Raw genomic sequence first — 21,980 nt, forward strand, 5'->3', positions numbered from 1 at the left:
GAAAACACATGTTGTGTGGTGGGAAGGAACCGGAAACAAACTTACCACCGGATGTGCAGGTTGTCTATCTTTCCTCGGTGATGGAAGACATGGAGGCAACTGTTTTTTTTCTCCCTTTGGTTTTTTCTCAGTCAGCGGGTTTGGGAACGGCCATAGTTGTTTATCTTGGCGCCTCAGTTTGGTATTTTCATGGCGGTTAGGGCCTGTTTTTGGGACTGTCAGACTTCGGGGTCTTTAAAGAACTCATCAAGGGTCAGCCCCTGTTGGGGTATTGACCCGGTTTTCTCAGAACTACACCCTGCAATACAAAACGGAGTTTGTTTATGCATGGACACGGAATTGATTGATTATTCTTCTGACACCTTAGCCCCATCGAATATCTAGGTTGAAGAAAACACATGTCGTGTGGTGGGAAGGAACCGGAAACAAACTTAAAACCGGATGTGTAGGTTGTTGATCTTTCCTCAGTGATGGAAGACATGGAGGCAACCCTACAGGGGTTAGGGTTCTCACAACCAGCTGTCGCGGTGTCGGAAGGCCTGTTAAATCTGGGGGAGGGTACTGACTCGCCATTTTTAACCATCCAGTCACCTTCGGATCTCCAGACCTGGGCACATGAACAGTAGTGTTTCGAGGCACTTATGGGTTGCACGGGGGTGGCAGCGGCGGGAGTAAGAGGAATGACACCGAAATCATGGGGTTTCTCAAATAATCCCTACAACGCACTTGGGACTACTTCTGAAGGGTTTCCGCCTTAATCACTCATACCTCGGGGTTTTTTTATGGCATCACCATACAGGATACAGGCCGGAAGAAAACAGGGCCTCAGACTCTGATGAAAACCCTCAGGCAAAGGGAGCTCAGCAACCCATAAGCCCGCATAACAGACCTGGGTGGGGAAAGAGAACAAAGTCATCAAAGATTCGAGAACGTGCCAAGTTCCTTGTTTTCGGGGCTAGTATAAGCATGGCCCAAGCAACGTTCACGGAGAACACGGTACTAGTGGGCAGGGTCCGTGACCGAAATTATACCCCGACACGCTTAAAAAAATGGACAGCAAGGGTCTAGGAAAACTTGATGGAGCAACTTCCTGTTGTCATCACCATGTCAAGGGGTTGGTTTGCTCTCATTTTTCCTCAATCGGAACCGGTGGATTGGGTTTTGACTCGTTACTGGCACATAGAGATGACACCAGTCCTGCTCAAACGATGGTCGCCTCTCTTCGATCCAGAGAAGGAAAATATGGGGGCGGGACCGATTTGGGTGTGTCTCCCTGGACTCCCTCTTCAATTCTGGGCAGAGGATATTTTTAGGTGCATCGGGGACGACATGGGAGTATACCTGGACCACGATAGATCTTACCAGGATTTAGGCTGCCTGGCAATTGCCAGAATTCTGGTGCACTTAGACACCCAGGAAGGATTGGTGGAGAGCTACCGGCTACAGATGGGTGAGATCATCAAGTGGCAGATTTTAGATTATGAGGGCATCCCGTTTCGTTGCAGGCAGTGTCACGAGGTTGGTCATTTGTACAAAGAATGCCCTCTGATTTCAGGGAAACAGCGAGAGCCCCTAAGATCCTTTGTTTCGGCGAGCACCCAAACGATGGAGGTAGAGGTTTCTTCTCCAGTGGTCCTTCTTGGTGTACCTGCATCGAGCCGGGGAGATACAAAGGTGGTGCCTTCACGAACGGACTCTGGGACCTCTGCGGCACCGATCACCAAATCACGTTCCAGAGACTCTGCTCCTTTTTCGGGTACTCTTCCTCCCTCTCCTCTGTTTTCACATGATTGTCTGTTATCTGGTATTGCATCTTCTTCTGTGTTTATTTCGGGTCCGGGCACTGGGGTTAGCAAACTATGTTCCTTAAACTGTCCTGTGGTATCAGCTCCTCCTCCGCCCCTCAGTTCCTCCCCGACCATTTTTCAGGACACCCTACCTCTGGCTCCCAGGGATAGTCCAAACTCTAGTGGTTCTCACCACTACAACCTGCGATCCTTACCAATTTCAAGGACCCCTTCCTTCGGTCTGGATGAGGACCCTCTCCCATCCTTACCCTCGAAGCCCCCCAGGGGCAGACAATCCCACTTATCCAAAGCCATCAGGAGGGTTGGCATTGAGGTGGCTTCGAGCATTCAGACTCCCATTGACCGGGTCCTTAGAGCAAAGGGAAACCCTAAAAAGGTTACCCCATGAAGTGCCTCTCTTTCAACTGCAGGGGTTTGGCCAGCCCGGACAAAAAACTGGCGCTAAAAAGGTTGTGCAATTCAGAGCATTTGGATGTAATATTTCTACAAGAGACTCTGGGGACGGGGGCTACATAAACAATGTTCTCATGAAAATTCTTTCAGATTGGGTTTTTCATTTTTTGGATGTGAGAGGGTGATCGAGAGGTTGTGCCCTAGGGTATAACAAAAGATCGATAAGAATGGTTAATGTTTGGGGAGGGGAGGGATTCCTGGGAGTTGATATCACCTCGACTGATATCGACATACCCATCAGGATCATCAACATCTATGGGCCATGCCATAACAGGGAGATTTTTTGGGAAAGACTCCTGGAAGTTGATTTCATGCAAACTGAAAATTTGATTATTGGAGGTGATCTAAATTTCTCGTTAGGGCTCGCAGAATCTTGGGGCAACAAGGCCCAGACCGATCCCTTAATGGCTTTCTTTGAAGTTTTGATGGACTCTCATGACCTCCTGAACATTGAAATGGCAAAGATCATGCCGACTTGGAGGAATCGAAGGATTGGGGAGGATGCTTTGGCTAGAAGACTAGATTGTTTCCTTATAAGGGCTCCTTTGTTAGCCAGATTGGATCGCATTTGACAATGGGTGGGATCGAGGGGGCTATCCGACCATTCCCCGATTTTCTTGGAGATTCGGGATTCCAACCATAAACCTCATTTGCCTTTTAAGTTCAATGCGACTTGGCTTGCTGAAGCAAAATTCCACAATTTAGTAAGGGAGAATTGGACTCACTATAGCCCAGACAACCAATCCTCCCCAGCTGAAGTAATTGCAAATAACCTAGCCCGATTAAAATCGAAAACCATTAGCTGGGCCAAGAACAAGCAGCAAAAGGATGAGGTTGAGTTAAAAAGGATTGAAGGGGTCCTCAAACAATTGGAAAACACAGGGCTTTCTAGTTATGCAACCTCTGAATCAAAGGATCACTTAATCAAACTGGAAACGAAAAAGATCCAGCTATTGAGACAGAAAGAGGAGACATGGCGCTTAAAAAGCAGAGCGATTTGGCTAAAGGCGGGGGATGAGAACTCAAAGTTCTTTCAACAATATGCCAGGGGGAGGAAATCTATTAATACCATCTGGGCACTGCGAGACCAAACGAGCAGGGAGGCCAACACTTTCAATCAGCTTGCTGATATGGGAATGCGACATTTTTCTCATATCTTCAAGGCACCTAGGGGCGCCTCCATCACTGAGATCCTCCGCATCGCTGAGGTTCTCCCTAGATTTGTTGAGGAGGAAGAAGTGGAGGCTTTAAACGAGCCTGTATCAATGGGGGAAATGGAAGCAACTCTGAAATGTTTCAATAGGGACAAGATCCCAAGGTCAAACGGGTGGCCCATGGAATTCTACATCACTTTTATTGAGCTCATTGGGCCTGATCTTCTCTTGGCCATTGCGGAGTGCAAAATTACAAGCAGGATGTATGAGGGGTTTAACTCAACCTTCCTGACCCTCATCCCAAAAGTTGATAAGCCCCTTACTTTTGACGACTATCGGCCTCACTGTTTTATAAAGCTACAGGTATGAAGCCAAATTATGACAAATCCACCATCATTTTTGTGTCATGCCTACAAAATGAGGAAAGATATGCTTTACAATAATTTGCATTCGTCAGATAAGAGCTAGAAACAGGCCTCAAATATCTTGGTTTCAGACTGAAGCCAAATGGTTACCGCATCGCCAACTGGTCTTGGCTTATCGCAAAAATCAGAAGCCACATAAACATCTAGCAGCAGCGATGGCTCTCTAGGGCTGGCAGGCTTACCCTGATAAAATCGGTGCTGGAGACCATACCGGTTTACTGAATGACTCTTGCCGAGATTCCAAAAGGTATTCTCAACAGGATTCAACAGATTTGTTGTAGGTCCTTATGGCGGGGACAAAACGTGGAGCGCACTTTCGCCTAGGTTCGCTAGGACAGAATTGGAAAACCAAAAAAATCGTGTGGATGGGGAATAAAGGATCTTCAGAATTTTGCAAAGGCACAAGTGACCAAGATGGGTTGGCAAATTATCAGGTCTGAGAGTCTATGGAAAGAGGTGGTCTACTATAAGTACATTCATCCTGTACCAGTGATCGAATGGATACGTAGACCCTATCAGTCTTTACCCAGTGCATCGATCATATGGAAGGCCATTACCCATTCTTTAAGTATTATCAAGGATGGCTTGGCGTGGAGTATTAGAAATGGTGAACAGGTAAGATTAGGCATTGATACCTAGTCTGGATGTGGAAATGCACACATTCTCCCACGGGCTTTGAGACAATTTCTTTCAGGGACCAGTATCACCCAGATTGCCCAAATTGCTGAGGTTGGGCGCCCATCCTGGGCTCCGTAGCAATGGCTAGACTATAGGATCTTGGGCATTCTGGATAGATGGAGTAGAGTCTGACATCGGTTCATAGGTGCTCTGGAGGAAGCCAACATCATAATAACAACGCGGGATGATGAGATCATTTGGGCCTCTGCTCCCCATGGTCGTTATACCCAAAAGATGGATATGTGGCCCTTATGAATACATAGGATATGGGGAATATCTGTTGGTGGTGGCACCACTTATGGAAGCTAAAATCTCCTCAGAAAATGCAGCTTTTCATGTGGTGTATCCTCTCGAACAAGGTTCCCACAGAGTCAAACCTTATGAAACGTGCTTTCTAGGGTCCTTCCAGATGCTGCCTTTGCCAAAACGATGTCGAGGATATAGATCATTTATTTCTCCACTGTTCAGTTACTGCACAAGTTTGGTCTTACATTACAAACACACTCAACATGGACAAAAATGGGAGGGCCAAAACATCGTTGAAGCATGGCTCCATTGGTGGTCTGATGCTGCCTCTCAAAAATCCAGGAATCTTTCTCTAATTGTATGCTAGGGCATTTGGTTAAATAGGAACTGCTATATCTTTCAAGACGCACGGACCCACTGGCCTGTCACCTGTAATTATATTGTGGCCACTTACAACCTGATGATCCAGATTGCCAGCATACTCGGGTCATCACACCTAAGATTATTAACAAAAGCTCTCCTTGGGCTTATTTTGATGGCTCGGCTCAAGTTGTGGGTTGTGGGGGGGAGTTGTTCTTCACATAAATGAGCACCTTTTTACAAAATCCAAGTGGGACTAGGGAGGGGAACAAATAATTTTGCAGAGCTAAACAGTCTAAGACACCTTCTCCAATTTGCACTGGAACAAAACTGCCACAGGATACAGATTTTTGGGGATTCACAGCTTGTTATAAATTGGATCAACACTGCACATCATTGTCACTTGCACACACTTAGGGATTTACTGGATGATGTCATCACTCTCAAATCACAATTTCATTTCATTGTATGCTCTCACAGATACAGGGAAAGGAATGAGATCGTTGATCGTCTTTCCAAAGAGGTCGCACAGCTGAACAGGGGGCAATGGATGATACAGGAATTCAGAGATGGTGCTTTTTTCCAATTTTTCCATCGTCCATTCATTGAACTGGATGGAAATTTTTCAGAATGATCCTCATGATCATTCCACGCATTTTTGCTTTTTGTCTTTTCACAGTTTCTAGACTCATTATGGGCGTATGTTAATACCATTTTATTTACTTATTATGCAAATATTATGCCGATATCTGTAAATATTGAACTGAACGATGATTGTTTTGATCTCAAGTGACTGCATCTCATACATGCTGAAGATACATGTAATTTTCCTAATCTATTAATGAAAATTGCAGGTTCAGCGATAGAGTATATCAACCTGAGGGGATTAGCAAATAACATAAATATAAATATATGTACTTACAACAAACCTTCTATTATTGGAGGACGATTTAGGACACTTCCCAGATTACGACAAGACTTACCAAGAGTCTGGCAAAATGGCATATGTGCGGATTTTGGTGCATCTTGACACTAGGGAAGGAATGGTTGAAAGTTTGGTGCTTCAATGGCAAGGTTTTTCTAGGCTACGGAAGTTGGATTATGAAGGAGTGCCCTTCCGATCCCGATAATGTCATGAGGTGGGTCATATTTTTAAGGACTGTACCATGTTATACAAGGGAAAATCTAGAGGTGTGCCAGAAGTGGTTTCTCATGAACATGATGAAAATGTGATACCGGGTGCCTCAACGCCCATCCATCAGCAAAAATTGGATAAGCAAACAGGGTCAAAGGATGTGGGCAAATCAGGAGGGAAGCGCTCATTGCTGCAAATCCAGTCTGCCCTAGATATTCGATCGAGTGCGTCTGCGTCATTGCCCCCCCTAGGTACCTCTCTTTCCCTTTCATGTTCTACTCCTTGTATTGTAGTACCCTCCATGTACTCTCTTGTGTCATTGCTTCCTATTTGCGATAGGGTTATGGTATTTTTAAGTGAACTGAGTGTTCTATCTTGTCCTATTGCCTCGGTGCTTGTATGTTGTCCAACAACCTCCCCTTTTATTCCTTTGCTTCTCTATTCAAGGTTTCCTCATCTAAGGATGACTTGCATGGGTCATATAAGGGCCATAGGTACAACCTATGTTCATTAGCCAAATTTCATGTAGAACGGGTGGGGGTTTGGGTCACATATCACCCTCTAAGTGCCCTAAGAACAAGGCAGACAATCTCATATCTCTAAAGTTATTCAAAAAGCCAATTTGGATATCGCCGCTAGTAGACAATTACCTTTAGAAGGGGTTCTTAGAGCAAGGAATGCTCCTGTCAACTCCCCGCGATGAAGTGGATGTCATTTAACTGTCGCGGGATGGCTAGTTGTTAAAATTGGCAACTAGGGCCAAACTCCACATTGATCATCTTATTTATGATAGCTGATATTTTTCTTGGGTTCCTCTCTCCGAGAGGTGTAGGATTAATCTAGAGATCATCCGATTCCGACATGTACAAATGAAGTTATGAATTTATTTTGATTATGGACAAATTGTCAAGGTCGGCCAGCAAACTTATGTAGGCTTAGAAGCCCAACAGTCACGTCTATTCATCCTCAATGTTTGCTATAAATACATGATGTCTTAGCCTCATTTGGACACACTCATCTTCACACGCTCTCTCTCTTTCTCCTCATTGATTGGGTGCGGATTTCTGGGCCTCTCTCTCTCCACACATTGAAAATTTTAGGAGCGAAATTTCAAGAGACCAAATTTTTGGACAGTTTGACCATGCGTTGACCGACAGCGTTCTTGGGTGAGATATTTCTGTTTGGGCAGGCCACCTTTCTGGGCACAGAAATCGAGGTCAAACGTTGACTTTGACTAGCATTCACTACATCTAGGGCTGACTGCAAGGTTGGTTGTTTGACCAGGTTTGACTAGACTGTTTTGGGTTGTTTTGAGGGCTGATTCATCTTGTTGTTTGGAGGCCGAAGTTCACTAAAGTTAACCAAATTGTTGAGGGTCAAATCTTCCCTGTTGACCAGCGTTGACTTTTCTAGTTAGGGCTCTTTTACTATTGTTACAAAATATCATATTTACAAATTGTACTATCTCTCTCTACTGAACTATTGAAGACTATAAGAAGATTTGATCAAGGGTTTCCCCACATTGGGGTTTGTCCCTAGCTGGTGCCACATCTTGTGTCCTCTTGTCTTGGCTTGTCTTCTATTGTTTATATTTATGTTTTATCTGCATTTTACTATCATGTTGATGTGATTGCTAATCTAAATATTGATACTGGGCTATTAAAAAAATTGAAGTAAAATCGCTCTAAAGCATAGAACATACCATTTTGCCTTAAAATTAACATGGTATCAGAGCTGAGGTGAAGACAAAGCCCAAGCAAGAGTGAAAGAGCAATCACCAAAGACATTTGGACAAGGAAAAAAGGCTCAATGGGTTCCTCATCCCACTTCCCGGCTGAAGACAAGCTCCATGATAAATCTGACTATCATGGATGGAAGATGTCTCTTGATTTGACCTTAGAAGAACAAGTGATGGATTATGTGCAGGGTAAAATCCCTAAGCCTCCTTCAAATGCACCGGTTGCTGCGAAGACCAAGTACAATAAGGCTGAAGTCAAAGAAAAGAAGATTATCATGAAATTCCATTGACAAGCGTCTGGTGGCCTACATCTTGTCAGGTGGCCTACATCTCCGAATTGAAGACCTCCAAGGAGATCTACGACAGGTTGATCAGCATGTTCAAGGTTAGTAATGCTAATCAAATTCTATTTCTCAAGAATAAGTTGAAAGATATTAAGAAGGGCAAGGACGAGGATATTCAATCCTACTTCTTAAGGATCACTGAGATTAAGAATGATCTACGTAATCCCTGACAGGGAACTTACTATCACTACCCTTGGAGGACTCCCCCCCGAGTGGTATATATTCAGAACCACTATTCTCAATAATGATCAAATTCCAAGGTTTGAAGAATTGAGGTCGAGATGCATTCAAGAAGAAACAAGAATGGTGGAGCAAGAATGGTGGAGCAAGAAATGCCTTCTAATAGAAGCAACCCCACTGCTTTCTCCGCTCATTCCAAAAGGAGAAATAATGCAAGATCTAAAGGTCATTTCAATGGAAACGTTGGATCCAAAGTTGGAAGGAAGGGCAGGTGCTTTGTTTGCAATAAGTTTGGCCACTATGCAAGGGAGTGTCCCAATAGAAAGGACACATCACATGATGATGATCACAATCATTCCAGGGGCAACTTCAACAACAACGATCAAAGGAATGGCAGGTACAATGGCAAAGGAAAAAGGAATGCGGGACATCAAGGAAATGGTCAACCCTCCAAGAAAGCAAGGAATTCCAGGTATGAAGAATCAAACGTTATTAACAATAAGTAAAAGGAGTACTATCTTATATTGGCCCTCTCCACTACCTCTCCACCGGACTCTTTGGGAATTGGCTAATTGATAGTGGTGCCTCAAGGCACTTCACCAGATACAAGGAAGCTCTCTCTAATCTGATAGAGAAGGAGACAAACTTGGAGATTATCCTTGAAGGTGATGCCACCTATCACGTAAAGGGAATAGGGAATGTTACCCTTCAATTGAATCAAGGTAACACTATTCATTTACAAGAAGTTCTATATGTACCTGATCTCAAGAAGAACCTAGTGTCCATTTCAGCAATGGAAGGCAAAGGATACAAGGTGGCATTCACTGATGGAAAGGTACGTGCTTGGAAAAGGAATTTTAAAGATGCTTTTACTCTTGCGTTCAGAGCTGACACTTTATATCAAGTTGGAGGAAGTCCCTTGGGAGCCATGTCTTGCAACACATCTCTACAATTTGAACTATGGCATCAGAGGTTTGCCCATCTTCATTATGAGGCTCTTCCCGATGTGAGACAGATGGTGACAAGTATGCCCGAGTTCAAAGTAGAGCATGAAGGTGTATGTCCAGATGTGCCGAAGGAAAACTTACAAGGGGAGCATTCCCCTCAAGGAATAGCAAGACCACAGATATATTGCAATTGATCCACTCTGACATATCTGGTATGATGCCCATAAACTCTTTGGGAGGATACTTATATTATCTCACCTTTACGGATGATTATTCTTGCAAGACCTGGATCTACTTCTTGAAGAAGAAGGATGAAGTGTTCACCTGGTTCCGACACTTCAAAGCCTTGATTGAAAACCAATCCGAGAAGAAAATCAAGATATTGAGGACTGATAATGGGACCGAGTACGAATCCAATGAATTCCAAGATTATTACAGAGACGTTGCTATTAAGAGGGAGACTACAACACCATACACTCCTGAACAGAATGGTGTGGCTGAAAGGAAGAATCGCTCTATTGTAGAAGTAGTTTGTGCCATGCTTCATGATCAAGGCCTTCTGAAGTTCCTATGGGCTGAAGCTGCAAATACCGTCGTGTATGTTCAAAACCAATGCCCTCATCAAGCATTGGACTCCAAGACTCCCGAAGAAATATTCACTGGAATGAAACCCGATGTCTCTCATTTTAGAATTTTTGGAAGTCTCATATATTTTCATGTGCCGAAAGAGAAAAGAAGCAAATTGGATGCATCTGGGAAGAAAGGAATCTTTGTGGACTATAATGAAAATTCTAAGGGATATAGAATTTATGTGGTTGGTCAAAAGGAAGATGAGATAAGTCATGATGTCACCTTCGACGAAGATATGGCCCTCAAGAAGATCAACAACCTTCCTATCCTAAGGAAGGACAAAGAAGCTGACACCAGAAATAAGGGTGCAAAAGAAGATGAAGCAATGCCAGATGTTGATGAACCTATGGATCCTCCTCCTCAAGAGCCCTCCTCCTCCAAGAGGAGACCCTCATGGCTTAGGGAGACTCTCGAAGATGCCGAGAGACATATTGCACCAAGGGGGACTTTCCGTGAGAGCAAGAAGTCGAACAGGTATCAAGGATACTTGACCGCCATGAGCACTATCATTCAAAATGAGCCTTCATCATTTGAAGAAGTCGTGAAGCAACAAGTATGGAAGGATGCTATGAATGAAGAATACGAGTTTATTATGAAGAATGATGTCTGGGATGTGGTCCCTAGACCCCAGGACAAATCAGTTGTCACCTCTAAGTGGCTCTACAAAATCAAGCATGGAGCTGATGGAAGTGCAGAAAAGTTCAAGGCTTGCTTTGTTGCTCGAGGCTTCTCTCAAAAGGAAGGTGTAGATTATGATGAGATATTTTCACCTGTTGCCCGATACACCACCATCCGCTCGATCATAGCCCTTGTTGCATCGCAAGGATGGAACCTACATCAGATGGCTGTCAAGACTACTTTCTTGCATGGTTCGATTAAAGAGGAAGTCTATGTGGAACAACCGGAGGGGTTTGAGGTTCATGACCGAGAAACTCATGTATGCAGGTTGAAGAAATCTCTTTATGGATTGAAGCAAGCACCCCGGCTTGGTATGAGAGGATCGATAGCTATCTGATGAAGCTGAGATTCACTAGAAGTGAAGCCGAACTGAACCTTCAAGGTTGAAAATGATAAACCTCTCATTCTGGTACTTTATGTGGACAACCTCTTTCTGACAGGTGTAGAGCCTCTCATTCACAAATGTAAGAGGGAGTTGGCTTCTGAATTTGAGATGAAGGACCTAGGACCAATGCACTACTTCCTAGGTTTGGAGCTATGGCAAAAGCCAAGTGAAAGTTTCCTATCTCAAGGAAAATATGTTGTGAAGATATTGGAAAGATTTGGGATGGTGGACTGCAAGCCTGTGACTACCCCGATGGAGCTTAACTTTAAGAAGTCATGTCGTAGTGTTGTCGAACCTGAAATGGGAAAAGCTTCTGAGTATCGTCAACTCATAGGAGCGTTGATGTTCTTGGTGAACTCCCGTCCGGACATATGTTTGCAGTTAACACATTGGGCCAATATATGGTGGAGCCTCATCATATACATTGGATTGGTACCAAGAATCTTTTGAGATATCTTCAAGGCACAACCACTCATGGTTATTCTGATGTTGATTGGGCTGGCAGTGTGGTGGATCGCAAGAGAAGTTCTGGATGTTGTTTTTCTTTGGGTTCTGGTTCGATATCCTGGATGAGTAGGACGCAGATCGGTTGCCTTGAGCACCGCTGAGGCCGAATACATAGCTGCTAGTATGGCCTCCTGTAAACTTGTCTAGTTGAGGAAGCTATTCAGTGAGTAGTTTGGACATGTGTTGTATACCACCATGATCCTCTGCGACAACCAGAGTGGGATCCGATTATCAGAGAATCTCGTATTTCCTTATCGCTCCAAGCACATATATATCAGGTGCCATTTTATCCAGGATATGGTATAACGAGGAGCAATAAGTCTCCATCACATTGGAACCGATGAGCAGGTTGCCGATATTCTGACAGGGTGAGTGGTTCAGCCTTCCTCTGTGATACCCCTTGGCGACATGTAGTCAGGATAGAGTGGTTCATCCTTCTCCTGCTGAGACATCCTACCCATGCAGTCTGGGACTCATGGGAAGTACCTCTCATCTAGCTAATGAGTAGGGAAATGAGGATAGGAACAATAGTACTACCAATGGACGCATCGTGTACTACCATACTCCCTGTGCTAGGATGATTGATATTGATCTGGGATCAATGGAACTAATTTCGAGTCAGTAAGAGTGATATGAGACACTCTCTTTGGTTTGGAACTAACTTCAGGTCAGTAATAATGGTATAAGACACTCTCTTTTATCTGGGACTGACTTCAGATCAGTAGAGAATGGTATGATACATTCTCGATCACTTCTTCTTCATAGTTCAACAGAGCAGAGCAGTGTATTGATGGCAAAGATAGTACCAACTAGCAGATGTATTAGCAGATGGAGTTCTTCCTAGTTGACAGGGAGTGTTAAAAATGGCAACTAGGGCCAAACTCCACATGGGTCATCTTATTTATGGCAGCTGATATTTTTCTTGGATTCCTCTCTCTGAGAGGTGTAGGATTGATCTAGAGATCATCCAATTCCGACATGTACAAATGAAGTTATGAATTTATTTCGATTATCGACAAATTGTCAAGGTTGGCCAGAAAACTTATGTAAACTCAGACGCCCAACAGTCACGTCTATTCATCCTCAAAGTTTGCTATAAATAAATGATGCCTTAGCCTCATTTGGACACATTCATCTTCACACTTCTCTCTCTCTCTCCTCATTGATTGGGTGCAGATTTCTAGGCCTCTATCTCCACACGTCCGAAATTTCAGAAACAAAATTTTAGGAGGCCAAAATTTCAGGAGGCCGAAATTTCAAGAGAAAAATTTCACGAGGCTGAAGTTTCAGAAGGCCGAATTTTTGGACAGTTTGACCATGCGTTGACCAGCAGCATTGACATGTTTGACTGTGTTTTTGGGTGAGATATTTCTGTTTGGGCAGGCCGCATTTCTGGGCACAGAAATCGAGGTCAAACATTGACTTTGACCAACATTGACTGCAGCTAGGGTTGACCGCAGGGTTGGTTGTTTGACCAAGTTTGACTGGACTGTTTTGGGTTGTTTTGAGGGTTGATTCATCTTGCTGTTTGGAGGCCGAAGTTGACTGAAGTTGACCAAATTGTTGAGGGTCAAATCTTCCCTGTTGACCAGCGTTGACTTTTCTGGTTAGGGCTCTTTTACTGTTGTTACAAAATATCATATTTGTAAATTGTACTATCTCTCTCTGCTGAACTATTGAAGACTATAAGAAGATTTGATCAAGGGTTTCCCCACATTGGGGTTTGTCCCTGGCTGGTGCCACATCTTGTGTCCTCTTGTCTTGGTTTGTCTTCTACTGTTTATATTTATGTTCTATCTGCATTTTACTATCATGTTGATGTCATTGCTAATCTGAATATTGATACTAGGCTATTAAAGAAATTGAAGTAAAATTGCTCTAAAGCATAGAACATATCATTTTGCCTAAAATTAACACTAGCCCCGCTAAAAAGCTAGCCCTCAAGCGACTTTTCGAATCAGAGAAGTTGGATGTGATCTTTCTCCAAGGAACGTTGGGTAATAGTAATAAAGTGGTATCTATTCTAGAAGTTATGATTAACGATTGGTCATTTTTTGCATTAGATGCAAAAGGCAAATCTGGAGGACTAGCTTTAGGTATCAATCGCAGAACAATAAAACTCCAGAACATTTGGGGAAGAGAAGGATTGCTTGCTACTAATATAGTTTTTGAAGAACTAGGATTGCAATTTAGGATGGCAAACATTTATGGATCATGCTAGAACCGTGTAGCTTTTTGTGAAGAAACCATGGTGCTATCCTTCATAAAGGCGAACAACCTAATCATGGGGGGTGACTTTAATTTCTCCATTGGTATATCTGAGATATGGGGCACACATGCTCATGTGGATTCGCTCTCTGTTTATTTTAACACTTATTGGAGTCTCATGGGCTCACTAATATTGAAATAGTGTGTCATAAGCCAACCTAGAGGAATCGTAGGGTTGGCAAAGCTATGGCTGCTCGGAGACTGGACAAATTTTTTATCTGTGAAATTATGATGGACAATATATCCTCTGTCAGACAATGGGTAAGCACGGGTGGTATATTCGATCACTTTCTGATATTCCTGGAGGTAGCTGGTATTTTCCCAAAGCCCCGTGCTTCCTTTAAATTTAATGTTGCTTGGATGAAAGATGAGGAATACCAGGTGATAGTTAAGGAAATCTGGCAGTCTTGTTCACTCAATGGGGATCGATCAGTTGCTGAAGTTTTAGCTAATAACCTTATAAAACTGGAAAGAAAAAAGAACTATAGAATGGGTAAAATATAAAAGGAGGAGAGATGTGGAGTCACTTCGAAGAATTGAGAAGGAATTGGAAAGATTAGAAGAGCCCGACAGTGGTGGATATGATATTATACAATCAAAACTTCACATTATTCAGCTGGAGGCGGAGAAGCGTAGGTTGTTGGATGAAAAGGAGGAAACTTGGCGCTTATGGAGTCGGGCTATATGGCTATAGGCTAGGGATGAAATTATAAAAAAAAAATTAGTGATTTACTAGGGACCGGAGAGCAATAAACACTATTTGGTCCCTGGAAAGTGTGTCTAGATATAAAGCACAAAGCTTCAGGGATTTGGCCTGCATGGGCACGCAGAACTTTTGGCCTCTCTTTCAGGCTCTGAGAGAAGCATCTTTGGCGAAGATAATTAGGGTTGCAAGACTTTTTCCTCATTTTGTGGATGAAGAAGCAAACAATGAATTGTTTAAGCCAATCACTATGGGAGAGCTTGAAGTAGTCCTAAAGTGGTTTAAAAGGGACAAGAGTCTTGGTCTGGATGGATGGCCAACCGAGTTTTTTCTAGCATTTTATGATCATATTGGTCAAGATCTCATGAAAGTTGTCGAGGAATGCAGAACAACGAGTAAAATGTATGAGGCATACAATACCACTTTCATTGCACTCATAACTAAATCAGAGAATCCTAGGAGTTTTAATGATTTCAGGGCTATCTCGTTGTGTAACTGCATATACAAAATCAACGTGAAAAATATTTCCAATCGTATTAAGCCTATTCTATCGCAGAACATCTCCAAGGAACAGTTTGCATTTCTTGAGAATCATCAAATCCATGAAGCCATAGGTGTTGCCCAGGAGGGGCTTCACTCCTTAAAGGTGAAGAAGCTGAAAGGTATGATTCTTAAAATCGATTTATCAAAAGCTTATGATAGGACCAGTTAGCTGCACCTTCAGATGTTACTGACTCATTTGGGTTTTCATAATGCTTTTATAAACTAGATCATGTGTTGTATAACATTTGCTTCTTTCAGTGTGCTTATATATAGTTCTATTGCCAAATTTTCATGCTAAGCGAGGCCTTCACCAAGTATGCCCCCTATCCCCTCTTTTATTTTTATTAGTTATGGAAGGCCTTACCAGACTTATATCAGAAGAAAGAAGTCGAGGTCAGTTGAAAGGAGTGCAGATCGTTGAAAGCATTGAACTAACTCATCTATTATTTGTTGATGATGTTCTCATATTTCTGAATGGGTCCATTAGTGACAAGTCTGCATTTGATCACATGCTGAAATTATTCAGTAAAGCTAGGGGCATGGAAACAAATCAAGAGAAATCTACACTAACATCTACAGGATGCTCCCGAAATGAAATGGTGTATGCACAGGCTCGTTTCCCTTATCAACGATTGGAAATTGGGGGTTTAAAATATTTTGGATTCAAACTCAAGCCAAATGATTATCAAGCAGCAGATTGGATGTGGCTATTGGCAAAAATCAAGAGTCGGATAAATGTATGGTGTCATTGTTGGTTGTCTTGAGCGAGAAGGTTGGTCCTCATCAAATTTGTTCTAGAGGCCATTCCCGTTTACTGGATGTCCTTATCATGGATACCAAAGGATATCACAAAATCCAGCAAATTTGCTGTGGTTTTTTATGGCGAGGCAAGAAGGAAGGCATAACTTTTGCCTGAGTAAAATGGGATAGAATTGCCCTCCCTAAGAAATGGGGTGGATGATAAAAGAAAAATTTATATTGTTTTTCACAAGCCTGAAGTTGTTAAAAGAAAGTACAGCAATCCACTCTCTTTGGAAGATTAGATCAGGTTGTCGAATAGGAACAAATCTAACATCTCAACGATATGGAGCACTGTACAAAACTCCTTTGGTTTCGGATTGGACCTGGCGTGAAGGTTCGGATTGGAACTGATCCATGGTCTGGAAGTGGAAATGCACACCTCCTTCCACCAAAGTTGATTGCAACTCTATCACTTGACCAGGTGGCTGATAGGGATAATTCTAATATTTGGGCAAAAATGGCTATAGGCACAAAAGCTTCATCTTCCAGCACAATGGCATCAGTTTTGGCTCCTCTAAACAAATGCCCTATCTGCATCACACATTAGAATTCTTGATCGTGAGGATGAGCTCATCTAGATTCACTCCCCCCATGGAAGATATACTCCTAAAGAAGGGTATCAATTTGTATATGCAGATCATGAACCTAAAGCTTTTTCCTAGTGGTGGAGACTGCTATGGAAATTGAAAAGCCTGGCCAAATCGAGACTATTTATGTGGTGTTTGTTAGAAAATAAGGTTCCCACTGGGGAAAATCTGAAGAGAAGATCCTTTCAGGGCCCATCTTGGTGTGCGATGTGTCAGATCAATGAGGAGACGGTAAACCACTTATTGTTACAATGTCCTTACTCTGCTCAAATCTAGAATCTATTGTATCAGGCTTTGGCAATTCATATAAGATGGCAGGGAGACACTATTAGTGAAGTTTGGATGACATGGTGGGACGCGACTCAGCCTCCTAAACTCAGAAATCTTCCTCTTTTGGTTTGTTGGGGCATTTGGTTGGGTAGAAATAAAAAAAAATTCCAAGATATCTTCAAGCATTGGGATCTTATCGGTGCACAAATAATTGCAATTTATAATTTGATTCCTGATGATGATCAGCATCAAAACCCACGAAATATAATTGTTGAGACTATTGACCGCACATTTCCATGGGCATATTTCGACAGATCATCTCAGCAAGGTAGATGTGGTGGTGGTGTGGTTCTTTATCTAAATGAAAACCATTTTTTCAAATTGAAAATGGGTTTAGGCAGGGGTACAAATAATTATGCAAAACTAAACAATCTAAGAATCCTCCTCCTCTTTGCCATTGAAAAAGGGTGTCGGCAATTACAGATTTTCGGTGATTCTAAAATTATCACAAATTGGTTCAATCAACAGTCAGCATGTCACATGCACACACTCAGAAATTTGTTGGATGAACTCATTTCATTAAAAACTCATTTTGATTATGTCTCCTATCATCACATTTACAGGGAAAGGAATCAACTTTCCCACAGTTTATCCAAGGAAGCAGCACAACAGGTATTTGGTACTTGGATGACCACAGAGCAGAACAACCCAGACCACTATCAGTATTATCACAGGCCTTTTTCTGATCACCATACACATAATGCAGCATCTACATGACCTCTCATATGCTTTTTTGGACAGTTACATATCTTTTTTGTAATCATATACTGATGGAATGATAGGCATTTTACTTTTGAATCATTTTGATGAAATATTTATGGACTGGTACTTTATCCAATATATCCATTTGGGTATATATTTTGGCAGCGTGATCAACCATGATCACCTTTTTTGAGATATGCTTTTAAAAGCATCTACAGCATGTAATTTTCAATATTTAATATAATGAAAGTTACGATTTTTCCTTGGGGAAAAATAAACCTTCTATTAGTGCATATATAAATAAGTAATCCATTTCCATTACTAATTAATTATTAGTTTAAAATCCAAGGTCTGCCTACATAACATTTCAGAGACCAAATGATTGGGTAACAGAATGTAGGTCAATGTCTGTAAACTATACAGCTTCACCAAAAGGGATAAGCACTAAACGAAGATCAAAAAATCCAAATGGACAGCTACACAAAAAGGAGCACAATCCAAAGCTATCAATTATTGTTTGATAATTAGTTTAAAACCCAACGTCTGCCTAGATAACAATTCAAGTAAAAATAACTTAACAATGGAAAGCATGGCAATGTTTGGAAATTATATAGATTCATCAACAATGGCCTAAGCACTAAACAAAGTTCAAAATAAAGACAAATGGACAGCTCCAAACAGGAGTGTTGAAATTACAGCTATGGTCAGTCTTCATAAAAATTATTTATTATCTTTGTACTTGGGAATAACAAAATTATTATTGTTATTTGCATGTTCTCCATGCTTTTGATTTGGTCAAAAATGTATTTTGAAAAAGAAGAAAAATTATTATTTTATTTGTAATTACAAGTGGCTCCACATGTGCTAAGTCAACCCTTCAAGATGTCTAGTTGGTTTGCCTTGAAACTGTCTCATTCGGATCACATGATGACTAGTTGGCTTGCCTTGAAACTCTCTCATTCGGATCACATAATGCTAGTTGGCTTGCCTAGAAAGGCACCCATTTGGATCTCATGATGGATAAACAAAGAGCTCCATTCATCCTCCTTGAAAAGTAATTCGATCACAAATACATTACTCATATGTTTTCCTATTCAAAAGGTATTCAAAGAAGGGTTCAAGTAGTTCGATATTTGCTCATTCTACTTATGATTTGAAGCCAGTAGTTTGAGATCTACTCATTATACTTGTGATTTGAAGTCTCGCGGTCTGAGTTCTACTTATTATTCTTGTGATACGAAGTCTGGTGGTCCAAGATGTTGAAGGAAATGTAACTAGGTTCAATCTTCATAAATGTACTTTTGATATTTGTATTTATTCAAGAAAAGAAATATTATTTTTATAATATATGTCAATGAGTTTCTTGCTCATTGAAATAGGTCTAGCACATGTTAAAGTGCTATAGGTGAGTCAAATAGTGAAAAGAATTATGTTGAAGACCTTAAGGGCATGTTACTATAGGTATACTTATGTATTAGAGTCAAAGAAGTCACCTCTAAGACAAGTCAAGTCTCCTCCAAGCATGTGACACCACCAAAGAAGCAATCCGAATTATATATGTCAAGTCGGCCTGCAGTCTTCTAGTCGGCCTTCAAGTCGGCCTAAAGGAGGGACAAACCTCTATATATAGAGGTTGTCCACTCCTCAAAAGAAAACACAATCTACCTCTGAAATCAGCAAAGTGAATGAACGAATAAACGCTGGAAAAGTGACGAGAAAGGGAGCCTCTAGTGCAGCGAAGAAGGTGAAGTCTAGACCTAAGTCAAGAGGATTGTTTTCTAGGGTAGAAAACAGTCACACGTGCGAGAAACAGAAGCATCCCTACAGTCATAACCGCAGCAACATAACAGTCCTATATTTATCTTTGTTTGGGCTAGAAAGTAAGGCCTACAAGGCCTCCTACTCAAGCGAAGAAAACTCTCTCAAGCGAAGGTGCAAGGACCCTAATTCACAACAATACCTTCCACAAGTGCGAAGGTCCAGGGTTGTTGTACAGTGATACCAAGTCTACATCTACATCTCAAGAAGGAGTTTGTTTGGTTGAAAGAAGGAAGTTGTCTACATAAGTATAGAAGAGAAGCATCTCATCTAGAGCTCACATGAACAAGGTCTATCAACAGCTGGAAGAAGGACGACGAAGTGTCAGGGAACGAAGTGTTGGGGAACGAAGTTCCGGAAGAAGAAAGACTAAGTGTCGGGAAACAAAGTTGAGGATGAATAGGCATGATTGTTGGGCTTCTGAGCCTACATGAATTTGTTGGCCGACCTTGACAATTTGTCCATAATCAAAATAAATTCATAATTCCATTTGTACATGTCAGAATGCGATGATCTTTAGATCAATTCTACATCTCTCAAAGAGAGGAATCCAATAAAAATATCAACTGCCTCATATCTATCCAAGGTGAAGTATGGCCCGTTGCCAAATTTAACAGCTTTTGGTTTCCTATCATTGTTATTAATTGAATTTCTAATGTATAATTGCTTGATGATAATAGAATAAAAATAATGGTAAATAATGTCACAAGTAATTATTTGTAGATCAAAAATGGTTTTTCAACAAGGAGTACATTCCAAAGTTGATGAACCATTTGAAGAGAATACATAAATTAAAGGTAGAATAATTAGAAGATATTTAACGAAGAATCTCAAACAACCAACTTGTAAGCTATTAATCAAGAATTAATAAACGAGATGATATAAACAACTTTGAAAATATAACTCTGGAATTTTTGTTACGAGGGTCCATCACCCTACAAATAAACATCAATTGATGATGGTGTCATCTACAACCATGCTTAAGAATCTTATCCATTCTAGTAACCTACTAGATTACTATAGTGTTAGGATACAATTCAAGTAACCTACTAGGTTGCTTATGCATAAGAATCATGTGCATCGAAGTAAACTTATCCTATAGTCTCCTTGTTAAAATCTCATTGATTGCATCAACCGGTTGAACCATATATTGCATGTACCCTTATGGGGAGCGTGCATTACTTCCAACATTTACTAAAAGCAATATTGTTATGATCTCTCTCTCTCTCTCGTTCATGTGTATGTATCCTTTAAAAAACAATATGGTATTAGAAACATACCTAATCTCAAGCCTGGAATTTCATGTTTTGGACTTCATAGTTGAAATTTATTTTTGTAGTTTGAGAGGGGAAATTTGCAAAATATAAATATTAATTTTCTAAAGTTAAAAACTTCAAAAATGGATTAAACAAATAGAAAATATTGACATCAGAGAAAGATTGAGATGACACAAGCAGTACACTGCATGAAACAATGATAGCAGCACAAAGAGTGTGTTGAAGATTTGGCAACTCAGAGATGAATTTTTAAAAATAGAAAGCCTAAAAATAGAAAGTATAAAAATAGAAAGACTAAAAGTAGTATTTCTAAAAATAAAAAGTCTCAAGTATGACTTTCCAAAATAGTAAATCACCTTGCATCAATTGGTAATCAAGTATTGTTGATGGAAAATCCCTTCTGATCATCAACCAATCCTAATAGTTCAATTTCGACTTAATCATCAATACTATCATCAATATTATTATTATTATTATTATTATTATTATTATGATAACATTATATTATTATTAAAAGGAAATTCAAGTCACTCAATAATGGGTCTCAATAATGTTCTCTCACACTCTCATTATTGGCATGGCATATTTCCTCTTACACTCTCTTACACTCAATAAAAGCTCGTCATAAAAGATTCCTCTTACGCTCTCATTAAAGCATGTCATAAAAGATTCCTCTTATGCACTCTTTAATGCATATGATACACTTATTTTTTTAATGGCGTAATTTACAAAGGCATGCGTACCTTCTTAATGGCATGAGTTACATTTCTTAAATGGGCATTTGTTACTCTCCCTCGTCATGCGAGTTACTCCTCCTTTATGGCATGGATTTGTTGCTTCTATATCTATGTACCTCATTCTTTCTCCCCTCACTACTTGTGCATTGTGAAAGAAGAATTCAAACTTGAGAGAGAGTCGAAGAAGATTTTGAAAGACACTTGGAGAGTAAGAGCAGAAATTGGTGAGCCAAGGTTGATTCAGTGCTTTAGTGTTTCAGTGTTGATTCAGTTGAAGCGAAGGTTGATTCAGTGTGTGCATTTGTTGTTGCTACCAGTTATCTTCATGCTATAGCTTGTTTAGATTTGGGTGAACTTACTCATTCTCTTGATCTCTCATTGTACTTTGTATCTCTATTGAACAATTAATTTCTAATAGAAGAAGAATATGGTTGGGTTTTCCCCTTAAGGGTTTTGCCCTAGTCATTGGACCTAATATCTGTGTGTTTTATTATGTTCTTTGTTGTCTTCTATTGTGCATTTGAAATATGTTCTATCTACAATTGT

At 41.0% G+C, this 21,980-nt stretch overlaps 1 protein-coding gene across 3 annotated transcripts in view; it reads right to left on the reverse strand.

Moving 5' to 3' along the window:
* LOC149258976 (arginine--tRNA ligase, cytoplasmic-like) overlaps positions 1-21,980 on the reverse strand; it is a 284,232-nt gene that overhangs the window by 87,173 nt on the left and 175,079 nt on the right. The gene's annotated exons all lie outside the window — the stretch shown is intronic.

The sequence above is a fragment of the Pinus tabuliformis genome, chromosome 6 (genome assembly GCF_031772625.1).
Source record: "Pinus tabuliformis cultivar Carrire ecotype Pingquan chromosome 6, CPIR1, whole genome shotgun sequence".
NCBI lineage: Eukaryota > Viridiplantae > Streptophyta > Pinopsida > Pinales > Pinaceae > Pinus > Pinus tabuliformis.